The 15,147-nt window shown below is 42.8% G+C and overlaps 1 protein-coding gene across 1 annotated transcript in view; it reads right to left on the reverse strand.

Annotated features, from left to right (window-relative positions):
• Positions 1 to 15,147, reverse strand: part of GRIN2A (glutamate ionotropic receptor NMDA type subunit 2A) — a 608,297-nt gene that overhangs the window by 191,401 nt on the left and 401,749 nt on the right. The window lies entirely within an intron of this gene.

Here is a 15,147-nt window from a genome sequence, read left to right on the forward strand (position 1 = left end):
ACCGGAGCTAGCTCCGATCCCTGCCATTAACCCCTCAGATGCAGCGATCGGATGTGATCGCTGCATCTTTGTGGTTGTTAGCAGATCGCCAGCTGTGCCCTGCAATCGCACGACTGCCGACTACTATTATGACAATAGGAGACCTAACAATGTCCTCCTGTCTGCCATTAAGGAAGCCAAATAGGCCCGCCCAGAGGCGAAGCCTAATTGGCTTGCTGTCAGTGAATGACTGACAGTTCTAATACATTGCACTACATAGGTAGTGCAATGTATTAGAAAAAAATATGACAGTTGGACCTTCAAGTCCCCTAGTGGAACTAAAGTAAAGTATAAAAAAAAGTGAAAAAATGTTGTAAAAAATATAATAAAAGTTTTAAGTAATAAAATAAAACACAATCGCTCTTTTTCCCTTATCAAGTCCTTTATTATTGAAAAAATAAAATAAACCATACATATTTGGTATCGCCGAGACCGTAACGGCCTAAACTATAAAAATATTATGTTATTTATTCAACACTGAACGGCGTAATAAAACCTGTAAAAAACAATGCCAGAATTTCTGTTTTTTGGTCACTTTGCCCTACAAAAATTCAAATAAAAAGTGATCAAAAAGCCGCATGTACCCAAAAATGGTGCCTATAAAAACTATAGCTCGTCTCACAAAAAACAAGCCCTCATACAGCTCCGTTTACAAAAAAATGAAAAGTTATGGTACTCACAACTTGTCAACAGAAAAAATAAATTTTTTACAAAAGTAATTTTATTGTGCAAAAAGATGATCCACAGAATAAAGTTAACATGTAATTTATAACGCATGGTGAACGCTGTATAAAAAAAAAAACTAACAAAATATGCCAGAATTGCTGTTTTTTGGTCACCTTGCCTCTCAAAAAATAGGATAAAAATTCAAAATAAGAAGTGATCAAAAAGTCGCATGTACCCCAAAATGGTACCAATAATAACTACAGCTCATCCCGCAAAAAAAACAGCCCTTATACCACTACGTCTATAAAAAAATAAAATTAGTTAAGTCTCCAATACATCATGAAATAAAAATATGCGGTTGTGTAGATCAGAGGGGAACATTTCGTCTGTTTCAAGAGGCGAATTATGGGGGCCCTAAAATTAGGGAACCAGGAAGGGGAGGGCCCAAACATATCTACTAGAAGCGAGGGTGCCCGTATTATACCAGGATAACACTTCCCAGCAAAATTCCCCAAACTGCAAAGGTGCGGACTGTGAACCAAAAGGGGGATAAGTAAAGACACAGTTTATAAGTGCGACACGGCCTCTGCAGAAAGGATTCTTCCCAGCGTAACACACATCTATGGATTATTTTATTGTTTACCCCATTATTATACCACTTGACTATTCCCCTGATGTACTCTGCCCATCTTACATATGCCCCCACATTATAAACTGAAATACCAGTAATACTTAAACAAAACTACTACCAAGCAAAATCCACGCTCCAAAAGCCAAATGGCGCTCTCACCCATCTGAGCCCTAGAGTGTGCCCAAACAGCAATTTACTTCCACATATATGGCACCCCATACCCAGGGGAACCGTTTGTCTCTCCAGTGGCATAAGCTGGGCACGACATATTTGCCACTGAATTGGCATATCTGGGGGAAAAATAGCAATTTTTACTTTGCACCATCCACAGCGCAATCATTTATGGAAAAGACCTGTGGGGTGAAAATGCTCACTACACCCTTAATAAATGCCTTGAGGGGTGTAGTTTCTAAAATGGGGTCACTTCTCAGGGTTTTATTTTATTACTTCACATCAGAGCCATGCAGTTGTGAACCAATCCTTTATATGTCGCCAAATTAGGCTTCAATTTCTCATGGTACTTGTAATGTCTGGGTAGGAAGACGGACAGGTGAGCCCTAATCTACCCGCCACTCAGTCCCTGCCTACTTGCACGGCCCGTCCTAGGCGACGGCGTACAACTGGGCGACAGCCCCTACGCTCACTATGTGAACGACAAACAAAACAGACAGGGAACAAAGAAGCAAGGGAAGAGGGGCAGTTGCCCACGGAAACACAGTGAGCAACAGAGTAGTGAACGAGCTTGGTCAAACCTGGAGAGTACACGGTAACAAAAGCAGAACAGGAGAATAGTCAGTCAAGCAGGGTCAATATAAAGCAGAGGTCAATGGTATTAGCAGGAACAGCAGAGCCAGGAAACACAAGAATCACAGGCAAAGGACAGGCAGCAAATGAAGGTATAAATAGACCAAGGGCGGGAGCTAGAACCGTCTGGCCAGGCTGTGATAGGTTCTCCCAATCCTCAGCCTACCAGCCTGAGTGGTAGCAGATCGAGTCACTCTATCAGACCTAGGGAAAGATGCAGACTGATTAACCACGGGCGTCGACACAGAAGCTGTGTCTGGCAGATCCTTTACAGTACTCTTTCACTCCTGAGCCCTGTCGAATGTCCAGGCAAAAGATTAGGGCCCCATGTAGGGTGATTCTAAAATCAGGAAACACAGCATAATAATTAGAGAGCTGTCTTGTTATTGTGGCACAACCTGGGCACCACATATTGGCATATATATTTAAAAATCCCATTTTCACTCTGCAATATCGAATGCACACTAATTTATGCAAAACACCTGCGGAGTTAACATGCTTGCTACACCCCTAGGTGAATACCTTGAGGGGTATAGTTTCCAAAATGGGGTCACTTTTGGGGGGTTTCCACTGTTTTGGTCCCACAGGGGTTTTGCAAATGCGACATAGCAAACAGAAACAAATCCATCAAAATCTGTACTCTGAAAGCAAAATGGCGCTCCTTCCCTTCTGAGCCCTGCCGTGTTCCCAAAAATTAGTTTATGAACACATATGAGGTATTGCCATACTCGGGAGAAATTGCTTTACAAATGTTGGAGTTCTTTTTCTCCTTTAGTTTTTGAGAAAATTAAAAATGTTGCGCTAAAGCCACGTCTTATTGGAAAAAATGTTTTTTTTTATTTTCCCTGCCCAATTCAAATAAAATCTATGAAACACCTGTGGGGTTAAAATGCTCACTACACCTCTAGATTAATGCCTTAAGGGGTGTAGTATCACAAATGGAGTCCCTTTTGGGTAGTTTCCACTGTACTGGTACTTTAGGGGCTTTGAAAAAGTGACATAGTGTCAAGAAACCAATCTAGCAAAATCTGTGCTCCAAAAGCCAAATGTTGCTCCTTCTCTTCTGATCCTTGCCGTGTGCCCAAACAGCAGTTTATGCCCACATATGGGGTATTTCCGTTTTCCAGAGAAGTTGCTTTACAAATGTTGGGGTCCTTTTTTTCCTTTAGTTGTTGAAAAAAATGAAAGATTTTGAGCTATAGCTACGTCTTATTGAAGAAAAAGGATTGTTTTTATTTTCACTGCCCAATTCTAATAAATCACTACACCCCTAGATAAATTCCTCAAGGGGTGTAGTTTCCAAAATGGGGCCACTTGTGGGGGGTTTGCACTGTTTTGGTCCCTCAGGGGCTTTGCAAATGCGACATGGCCTCCGCAAACCATTCCTGCTAAATTTGAGCTCCAAAAGCCAAATAGCTCTCTTTCCCTTCTATGCCCCGCCGTGTGTCGAAACAGACGTTTATTACCACATATGGGGTACTGTTTTACTCTGGAGAAATTGCTTTACAAATGTTGTGGTGCTTTTTCTCTTTTAGTCCTTGTGGAAGTGAGAAAAAATCAGCTAAACCTACATTTTCTTTGAAAGAATGTAGATTCCCATTTTCACGGCCTACTTTCAATAATTTCTGCAATAAACCTGAAGGGTCAAAATGCTCACTATACCCCTAGAAAATTTCCTTAAGGGGTGTAGTTTCACAAATGGGGTCACTTTTGGGGGATTTCCACTATTTTGGCACCGCAAGAGCCCTTCAAACCTGACATAAAATATATTCTAATAAAAGGGAGGCCCAAAATCCACAAGGTGCTCCTTTACTTCTGAGGCCGGTGCTTCAGTCCATTACCAAACTAGAGCCACATGTGGAATATTTCCTAAAACTGCAGAACCTGGGCAATAAATATTGAGTTGCGTTTCTCTGGTAAAACTTTGTATTACAAATTTTTTTTATTAAAAATGAATTTCTGCAACAACAAAAAATGAAATTTGTAAATGTCACCTCTACTTTGGTTTAATTCCTGTGAAACGTCTAAAGGGTTAAGAAACTTTCTAAATGCTGTTTTGAATACTTTGAGGGGTGAAGTATTTAAAATGGGGTGACTTTTTGGAGGTTTCTAAAATATAAGGTCCTAAAAGCCACTTCACAACTGAACTGGCCCCTGCAAAAATAGTATTTTTAAATTTTCTTGAAAATGTGACAAATTGCTGCTAAAGTTCTAAGCCTTGTAACGTCCTAGAAAAATAAAAGGATGTTCAAAAACTATGTCAATCTAATGTAATCATATGGGGGATGTTAATTAGTGACTATTTTGTGTGGTATAACTGCCTGTCTTATAAGCGGATACATTTACTCTACCGTTCAAAAGTTTGGGGTCACCCAGACAATTTTGTGTTTTCCATGAAAACTCACACTTATATTTATCAAATGAGTTGCAAAATGACTAGAAAATATAGTCAAGACATAGACAAGGTTAGAAATAATGATTTTTATTTCAAATAATAATTTTCTCCTTCAAACTTTGCTTTCGTCAAAGAATGCTCCATTTGCAGCAATTACAGCATTGCATTCTAGCTGTTAATTTGCTGAGGTAATCGGGAGAAATTTCAACCCATGCTTCCAGAAGCCAGCCCTTCCCACAAGTTGGATTGGCTTTATGGGCACTTCTTGCGTACCATACGGTCAAGCTGCTCCCACAACAGCTCTATGGGGTTGAGATCTGGTGACTGTGCTGGCCACTCCATTACAGATAGAATACCAGCTGCCTGCTTCTTCCCTAAATAGTTCTTGCATAATTTAGAGGTGTGCTTTGGGTCATTGTCCTGTTGTAGGATGAAATTGGCTCCAATCAAGCGCTGTCCACAGGGTATGGCATGGCGTTGGAAAATGGAGTGATAGCCTTCCTTATTCAAAATCCCTTTTTCCTTGTACAAATCTCCCACTTTACCAGCACCAAAGCAACCCCAGACCATCACATTACCTCCACCATGCTTGACAGATGGCGTCAGGCACTCTTCCAGCATCTCTTCAGTTGTTCTGCATCTCACAAATGTTCTTCTGTGTGATCCAAACACCTCAAACTTCGATTCGTCTGTCCATAACACTTTTTTCCAATCTTCCTCTGTCCAACGTCTGTGTGCTTTTGCCCATATTAATCTTTTCCTTTTATTAGCCAGTCTCAGATATGGCTTTTTCTTTGCCACTCTGCCCTGAAGGCCAGCATCCCGGAGTCGCCTTTTCATTGTAGACGTTGACACTGGCGTTTTGCAGGTACTATTTAATGAAGCTGCCAGTTGAGGACCTGTGAGGCGTCTATTTCTCAAACTAGAGACTCTAATGTACTTGTCTTGTTGCTCAGTTGTGCAGCGGGGCCTCCCACTTCTCTTTCTACTCTGGTTAGAGCCTATTTGTGCTGTCCTCTGAAGGGAGTAGTACACACCTTTGTAGGAAATCTTCAGTTTCTTGGCAATTTCTCGCATGGAATAGCCTTCATTTCTAAGAACAAGAATAGACTGTCGAGTTTCACATGAAAGCTCTCTTTTTCTAGCCATTTTGAGAGTTTAATCGAACCCACAAATGTAATGCTCCAGAATCTTAACTAACTCAAAGGTAGGTCAGTTTTATAGCTCCTCTAAACAGCAAAATTGTTTACAGCGGTGCTAACATAATTGCACAAGGGTTTTTAAGTTTTTTCTAATCATCCATTAGCCTTCTAACACAGTTAGCAAACACAATGTACCATTAGAACACTGGAGTGATGGTTGCTGGAAATGGGCCTCTATACACCTATGTAGATATTGCATTAAAAACCAGACGTTTGCAGCTAGAATAGTCATTTAGCACATTAACAATGTATAGAGTGTATTTTTTATTAATTTAATGTTATCTTCATTGAAAAAACTGTGCTTTTCTTTCAAAAATAAGGAAATTTCTAAGTGACCCTAAACTTTTGAACGGTAGTGTAAATTTAGAAAAATGCAAATTTTTGCACATTTTTTGCTAAATTTTGGTGGTTTTCACATTTAAATACTGAATGTATCGAGCAAGTTTTTTTTTTTTTAAACTCGTTTTATTGAAGAAACGTAGTACAAATGCAATCAATCCATACACTTAATAAAGTATACATTGCAGACATGGATGAGAATCTTTAACATTCCAACTTTTCAGAGAAGGAGAAGTGCATACATGCAATCAGACAGTTGATATGAGTCTAGAATCCATCAGAATTACAAAGCAGCTATATTGGAAAACAGTAGCCAAGACAAATTAGAACAATTTGCATAAATGATTTAGGTCCACCACCCCAGATGTTCAGACATGTGTCAGTGATCTACGAAGGTCGCTATACCTATGCGGAGTATACTGTGTCACCGCAGAATCACACCAAGCTTCCCATATCCCATGAAATTTATCAATGCAACCCCTCTATACATTATTCTCTCATACGGGATAACAGAATTCACCAGTGCTTTCCACCCTGCCACCGTGGGAGGACGAGGGTCCATCCACCTTAAAGCAATAGCCTTTCGCGCCATAAACAGTATTTCCCGGAGGAATATTTTCAAATAACGGGGCCACTGTTCATCCTGTAGGAGACCAAATATACACACTTGTGGGCTTACTGGGACCGGGATATGCAGGATGTCCACAGCAACTCCTACCACCTCCTTCCAAAAAGAGGAGATGACCGGGCACTCCCAGATCATATGCCAAAAGTCTGATCTAGGGTACCGGCATCTGTGACATTCTGTGCTCGGGTATCTACCCATTTTATGCATTCTAACAGGTGTCAAGTAGCTTTGATAGACTATGAACAGCTGTATCATCCTGTTGTTGGCAGCTGGCGATACGTACAATGGAGAGGTTAGGATCTCATCCCAGTCCTCTTCCGCAAGGTCAGGTATCCTCGCAGTCCATTTATCCTTGATCATCAGGGGTGTACTAGCTACTTTGGCTGTGATGAGAGATGTATATATAGCTGATATCAGACCTCTGGGGCCTTGGGACCTAAAAACTCCTATCAGAGGAAGCCGAGTGAATGCCGTGTCAGTGGGGGGGAATTGGGCATTAAGAGCATGGTGCAGTTGTAGATATCTGTAAAAAGCAGTCCTGGGTATTGCAAACTCTGACTGCACCTGAGAAAACGATTTGAGGATATTATCCGTATACATGTCCCCTATAGTACATATCCCGTGTTGAATCCAAAATTGTGGAGCCAGTTCCTCTGATATCTGGGGGAAGAGGGGGTTAGACCATAATGGCATGTCAATTTGCACTCCCGAGTGACTGTATATGCTCTTCGCAGCCCTCCACACCTGAGATGCCACCCTATGAATTGGCAATACATTTTTAATTTCGGTCAGGGACCCCTCCAATACCGGCCACAGAGTGGACATATGCATATGGAACGTCAGGTGGTGTTCCCTATCTGGCAAGGCCATATTAGCGACCCAGATTTTCAGATATCTTAGTTGCCCCGCTAGATAATAAAAGTAAAGATCTGGCAAAGCTGCCCCACCTAATGTTTTGGGACGCTGCAGAGTAGGGAGACTGAGCTTCGATCTGTTGGAACCCCATATAAACCCTGGAAATAAGGCATGTATCTGTTTGAAAAACGTTTTGAATACTGGTGTCGCTGCATGTTCGAGGATATAGAGACATTTAGGAAGAATTACCATTTTAATTAGATTTATTCTACCCATCACTGCTAGGGGAAGAGTGCTCCATATCCGAAATTTAGCCTTTATATATTCTAACAATGGCAAGACATTACTGGCATGATCATTTCCATGCTCTCGATTTATAACAATTCCTAGGTATTTAAATGAGGAGACCACCCTTAGGCCGTGCAACTCGTCCGGCCATCCCGCCCCGTGCAATGGCATAAAAAAAGACTTGGTCCAGTTGACGTAAAGGCCAGAAAACCCCCCAAAGATTTCCAAAGTAGTGATTGCCAGGGGCAGCGTTACCCTCGGTTGGGACATAAAAAGAACCATGTCATCTGCATACAGGCCAATCCTATCCTCCCTACCCCCCAAACTAATCCCCTTATATCCAGTATGTTTGCGTATATGTAAAGCTAAGGGTTCTATAGCAAGAGCGCATAGCAATGGGGAGAGGGGGCAACCCTGCCGAGTACCCCTCTGTAGCCGAAAATATGGGGACAGTATACCATTCACCAGAATTTGTGCCCACGGTGCTTTATATCGGATCGAAATCCATCTAAGGAACTGTGGAAACCCAAACCTCTCCAAGGTTTCCAACAGATATACCCATTCGATGGAGTCAAAAGCTTTTGCGGCGTCCAAAGACGCCATCGCGCAGTCAGCCTTTATCTCTTTCCCTATCTGAGCTAGAATCTGTACCCTCCAGATGTTGTCTGAGGTAGATTTCCCTGGCATAAAGCCTGTCTGGTCCTCATGAATTACTTGGGAAATAACTTTATTCAGCCTGTTTGCCAATATTTTAGTAAGCAATTTGTAATCATCGTTTAGTAATGATATCGGCCGGTAGGAGCCACACTCCGCGGGGTCTTTGTCTGGTTTCAGCAGAACAATAATAGTGGCGTCATACATACTTTAAGGTAACTGACCCTTTTCAAGTGCATACGAGAACATAGCAGCTAATGAGGGAATGAGATGCTCTGAATATTTATGGTATACCTCAATAGGGATCCCATCAGGCCCCGGTGCCTTCCCCTTTGCCATATCTTTCAAAGCTTCCCTTATTTCATCCTCAGTCACAGCCTCTTCCATGGTCGCTCTACCTTCCGTACTCAGCTTAGGGAAAATAATACCATCCATATACGACTGGAGCTCGGACTTATCATACCTAGATTGTGAGGCATATAGCCCCCTGTAAAATTGGACAAATGCCTCGGCTATGCCTTGGGAGTCAGTCAAGCATTCCCCAGAACTGCTTTGAATTTTAAGAATAGCCGGGCTTTTAGAGTTTTGATGGATTAAATGGGCCAACATTTTACTAGACTGGTTACCCAGTTCAAAATATGTTTGTTTTGCAAAAAATTTCTTCCTATGTGCCTTTTCCTGCAGCAGTAGCAGGTACTTCCTCCCCATTTGCAGCCATTGGTCTCTATTTATGTCAGTGGGGTCAGCCGTGTATTTACCCTCTAGGCCAGCGCATTGTTTCTCCATCTCCACCTCTGTTCTGGAGGAGTCTTTTTTTATGTATGAAATGGTGGACCGGAGACACCCTCTAAGATACGCTTTCAGTGTATCCCAGGCAATGCTGGAATTTTCAAAAGTGCTATGTTCCCTGTTAAACACCTCCAGTTGATCAGGGATCCTATCCTGTGGGCCTATTAGGGTCAGCCAAAAGGTGTGTATTTTCCAACTTCTAGGCAGTGAAGGGCCTGGGATGCTGAAGCTGGCCACCATTGGAGAGTGATCAGATACTGCCCTAGATTTATACGAGATTGATTCCACCAACGGTACAATCAAAGAGTTTCCCACCATAAAATCTATACGGGACAGGGAGTTTCTGCCTAGGGAGTGACAGGAGTACACTGTAGTCATCGGGTATTTATATCTATAGAGATCCTTCCATCCCATCTCATCAAACAGTAAACCCAGAACTGATACCGTGGAGGGTGTCCGGACCTGCCCAGTAGTAGCATTAAACCTATCCAGGTTGCTATCTACCACCATGTTGAAGTCTCCCATGCCAAGCACTCTAGCGGTCGGATATGTGGCTGCAAAGGTGGCCGCCAAATGTAGAATCTGTAATGAAGCTGGCGGGGGGATGTATATACCCAACAAGACATGAGGCACATTTTCTATAAGTGCATACACAAAGACATATCTACCTTCACTATCCACCTTAGTGTGAATTGCTTCCCATCTCACCGATTTGTGCACTAATATGGACACGCCCCTCGAGTATGTTGTGTGATATGAGTGGCTAGACTACTGTACCCAGGGCCGGAGAACCGTTTTCATTTTAGCTGGCGTTAGGTGTGTCTCCTGGAGGCACAATATATGAGGGTTAATCTTACGTATATAACTATATAATATCACTCTCTTCTGTGGATTGCCCATGCCCCTCACATTCCACGACATTACCGTTAAAGTAGACATTCAAGAACTACATCTTCCACATACAGGAGAGATCCATATTTCTTGATATACATCAACACTCCATCCCATCTCATAAAATGGCTATACCTATGCATTACATCCCTTATGTGGTTACATTTGTACATGAATGGTGCTATAACTATCCGCACCCAAGGCACATTCCAGTTTAAAACCCAAAGCAACAGGTTATTAATAACACAACCATACCGGCAATGCATTGAGATGCATATTACATTACCGGTGCGTGCCACATAATGTGGCATTTGAATATACGGGGGTAATACCCGCGCCAAACATCAACTAGGAATGCTTCCATCAGGACTTAAACGACCAGCAACTTCTTCGGGCATGGCGTCCAGTACTTCAAGGGAACTCAAATTAGTACTGGTCTTGCATAAGGACCAGCCATTCTCCGCCAGGCCCAGTCCATATCCTCTTCAGGCTGGGTCCTTATAGGATAACAGGAGAGTCCAGCGAGACAGCACAGCCCAACAACAACAGATATTTCAACACGAGGCACCAACCGTGATGTCAGACATAGCTAGTTCCTTCGTGGCGGACGCTTGCCTCTCACCCAATCATCAGCATCCTGTGGGGAATTGAAAAAGATGGTTCTCTCTCCGTCCACAATACGCAGCCTAGCCGGATAAGACATGGAGTAAGAGACTCCCAACTCCCGTAGGCGTCGTTTAACAGCCAAGAAGGTCGCCCGCCTTTTTTGCAGTTCCGCCGAGAAGTCGGGAAAGATGGAGACTTTCGCCCCATTATAAGTAATCTCTGGCAGCCTGCGTGTCAGGCGTAAAATCAAGTCCCGGTCATTGCAGTTTAGCATGCGTGCCAGAAGCGGTCTGGTGGTGGCGGCCTCCCCGGCACTCTGTGGGCTCTCTCAACCGCCAAGGCTTGCGAAAATGGCGCATCAGGAAGCAGTTCTTTAATCCATTGCAGGACGAAATCACCAGGAATCTGACCTTCAGCTCTCTCTGGCAGGCCAATTATGCGTATGTTGTTACGCCTAAGTCAGTTTTCCATGTCGTCAGTCTTCTGTTTCCATAATTCAGCCGCCAATTCTAAGTCAGCAATGGCCTCCGGTAGGGACGCCGTTCCGTCCTCCACCCCGGATACTCTATCCTCCACGTGGGTCAAACGCTCCCTCATGGTCTGCATGTCCTGTCTCATAAGGCCGATGTCAATCTTCACTTCCTCCAGCTTACCGGTAAGTGAAGTTTTGCATGCTGCTATAGCTGTGAGAAGTTGAGTAGTCATTTCCAACAGCGTTGGTTCTGGAGTTGCCTCTGCATCTGGTTCCTTGCTACATGATGTCTCTCCTCCCTTAGATCTCTGAGGCAGAGGCGTGCGTCCGCCATCTTGCCCCTCACCCCGTGCAAAGTTTTGCAGCTTCTCTGCAGCCGTCTGACCCCTAGTGGGGCCCATGCTGGCTCCGGTGTTTGCCCCCGGTCGTCTCGAGCGTCTGGACGTTTTTTTTGTATGGTATGGAAGCCTCAGGATCTCTGCAGGATAACTATGACGCGGGTTTACTGCGGAGCTCCTAGAACATGCGACCGCTCTTGCTGCGCGCTAAGCCACGCCCCGTATCGAGCAAGTTTTGCCAGTAACATAAAGTCCAATGTGTCATGAGAAAATGATCTCAGAATCGCTTGGATAGGTAAAAGCATTCCGAAGTTATTTCCACATAAAGGGAAACATGTCAGATTTGAAAAATGAGGCTCAGGAAGGTCAAAAGTGGCCAAAGAGGGAAGGTGTTTTTTTGTAGTGATAAATTCCTTCTGCCAAGATCACACACACAGTTTTGCTGCAGTTTTTGGCTCAGTTTGTAGAGACAAACACTGAATAGGAAAGGAATTGCAAATGTCTTTTCTTTATACCTTTCCTTCCTTTTAGATCCACTTCTGACTGTATCAAAAACTGCATCTCAACTGTGTAGGTGTGATCCTGGCCTTATACTGTACTTACCGAAATGCTTGTGTTCAGGTGTGGAGCCTATATGGTAGAAAATTATAATCAAGACCTTTATAGATCTCTTTTTCTGGTTTTAATTCCATTTGGCTAAAGAAAAAAAAATCCCAAATTTCAAGTGGGAACTACAGTCCCTAATGTTTTGGGATATGGGTGTACCTTCAGGGCAAATAGATGTAAGCCAGCACCCAGTGAACCTGGGCAAGTGCCGGGGCCCACTACCCTTGCAGGGGACCCACTCGGCTGCCGGGTGCTGACGCTGCCGTCATGGCTCCTCCAAGTGTGGAATCCCCGGCCAGAGCGTTGCCAACGCTCTTGCCAGAGATTCCACTCCTAGAGGGAGCCCCTGTCTAGGAGCGGTATACCCCCTCCCTGCTAGTGCCACACAGACCCCCTTCCTGTAGGTAGCGACTTTGGGGTTCCCTCTAGGAGTCGAATCCCCAGCCAGAGCATTGCCGACATCTAGCCGGTGATTCCACTCCTGGAAGATACCCTGGTGTCACTCTCCATATACGGATGTAGCCATCTTTAACTTGAGTCTGATAACTTGCTGCAGCGTGATATCACACAACAAAAGCCATTGAGAAGTCATTGAAACAGTCAAGATAAGGGATATAGCCACTGTTTATTTAATGTGTTAAAAGTCAAGGTAAAGACGGCTACATCTGTATGGACAGTGACGTCGAGTGCTCTTCCTGGAGGGGGGCTGTGTGGCACTACCTATGAGGTGGGCCATGTGTCACAATCTATAGGAGGCACTGTAGCACTATCTACAGAGGGCACTAAATTTATGGGGGCATAAACAGGGCCTGACTTCTATATGGGGGCACAAAGTGCCGTTTTCTTCCATATTACTGTCGCCGTGAGTTCCCCCGCAAAGGGCTCCACTAAGTCTGTGTCGCCCAAGAACCCTCATAAACCTGGAGCCGGCTCCGGATGTAAGTATAAGTAAATGTAACCTGATAAAGAAAAATGCAAATGTGAATGTGGTCTTATTTACCTTAAATACCAATGTTCTATAGCCCTTACTAGATCAGACCAGCACACACACAACAATGACTGCACCCTTCAGCAGTAATAGAGTGGCCCTGAGTCATAATCTGTCTGACACATTTTTCTCTTTTTGTTTAATTTCAGAATGACTTTACTGTTGGACTTGTTATATTAGTGGTTTACCCATTTCACTCTCTGTGCTGACAATGATTTGATTTGCTGCTTAAAAATCAATAGTGTGACATCTGCTCTAGTGATTTTATGGTTATTTGTAGGAACATTTTGATGGCATTTTTAGGCTGTGAATTTTCCTGGCAAAATTGCAGCTGAAAAATTATTATATTGTCAAGGACCTTAAGCAAACTGTGAATTGATGCACAATCATCTCAGTATAATTCACTCGTCTTCCCTAAGTCCCCAAAGCTACTGGAATCCTCTGGTTACTGCTGTCTCTTAAAGGAATATTGCATATTTATAACTATATATCTATTTATCTATGTATCTATCGGTCCATAATTTAGTGACATCATACAATTTGTGAACAAGAAACATTGTATCCTAATAATATAAGCTGTACACATACCAAAATTAGCATGCAATAGTATTTTGGAAATTGCGTGAAATTCCAAAGGTCCAAGAACTTTTTTCAAACATAAAAATGTTCATATAAGATCTGGAGAAATTTGCCTCTCTCTTTAGCAGCAAGAGTCACTTTGGTAAATATGGAAATTTTGCCTCCTTGGCTGTACCCCCCACAGAATAGCCCTATATGGATTCCAGATATGGTGTTTAGGGTAATGGACTCTATGATAAGAGAGTTCATGTGGAAAGGAAAGCAGGCGCGTTTAAGCCTGGAGAAGTTGCCATTAGATAAAAGAAAGGGGGGGGGCTGGATGTGCCACATTTGTAATTTTACTTTTATGCAGCACAGTTGTGTTTGGTGATAAATGAGTGAGGATGGTTAGTGAGGCATATCAAGGGTTTTACGACTGAACTTATACACAATAGATATGATAATTTTATGTGTTTGCAAGTGGGGCAATTTGAAGGTAGCAGGCTTGTCCCACTAAAAATGGTGCACACAATTTGGGTAAAAGTGAAAAAGAATTGGGAGTTGGGATATATGAAATTTACGCCAATTTGGGGGAATGATCGTTTTTGGTGTGGGAAACTAGTGAATAGTCCGTTACCTAGAGATGCGGATATCTAGTTAATTTCTCAATTTACGGAATAGGAGAATATTACAATTTTTGTGGAGTTAAAGACGGAGTATGACTTACACTACCGTTCAAAAGTTTAGGGTCACTTAGAAATTTCCTTATTTTTGCAAGAAAAGCACAGTTTTTTTCAATGAAGATAACATTAAATGAATCATAAATACACTCTATGCATTGTTAATGTGCTAAATGACTGTTCTAGCTGCAAACGTCTGGTTTTTAATGCAATATCAACATAGGTGTATAGAAGCCCATTTCCAGCAACCATCACTCCAGTGTTCTAATGGTACATTGTGTTTGCTAACTGTGTTAGAAGGCTAATGGATGATTAGAAAACCCTTGAAAACCGTTGTGCAATTATGTTAGCACCGCTGTAAACAGTTTTGCTGTTTAGATTTTCTATAAAACTGACCTTCCTTTGAGCTAGTTGAGAATCTGGAGCATTACATTTGTGGGTTCGATTAAACTCTCAAAATGGCTAGAAAAAGAGAGCTTTCATGTGAAACTCGACAGTCTATTCTTGTTCTTAGAAATGAAGGCTATTCCATGCGAGAAATTGCCAAGAAACTGAAGATTTCCTACAAAGGTGTGTACTACTCCCTTCAGAGGACAGCACAAACAGGCTCTAACCAGAGTAGAAAGAGAAGTGGGAGGCCCCGCTGCACAACTGAGCAACAAGACAAGTACATTAGAGTCTCTAGTTTGAGAAATAGACGCCTCACAGGTCCTCAACT

This window comes from Rhinoderma darwinii, chromosome 6 (genome assembly GCF_050947455.1).
Source record: "Rhinoderma darwinii isolate aRhiDar2 chromosome 6, aRhiDar2.hap1, whole genome shotgun sequence".
In the NCBI taxonomy this organism is placed as follows: Eukaryota; Metazoa; Chordata; class Amphibia; order Anura; family Rhinodermatidae; genus Rhinoderma; species Rhinoderma darwinii.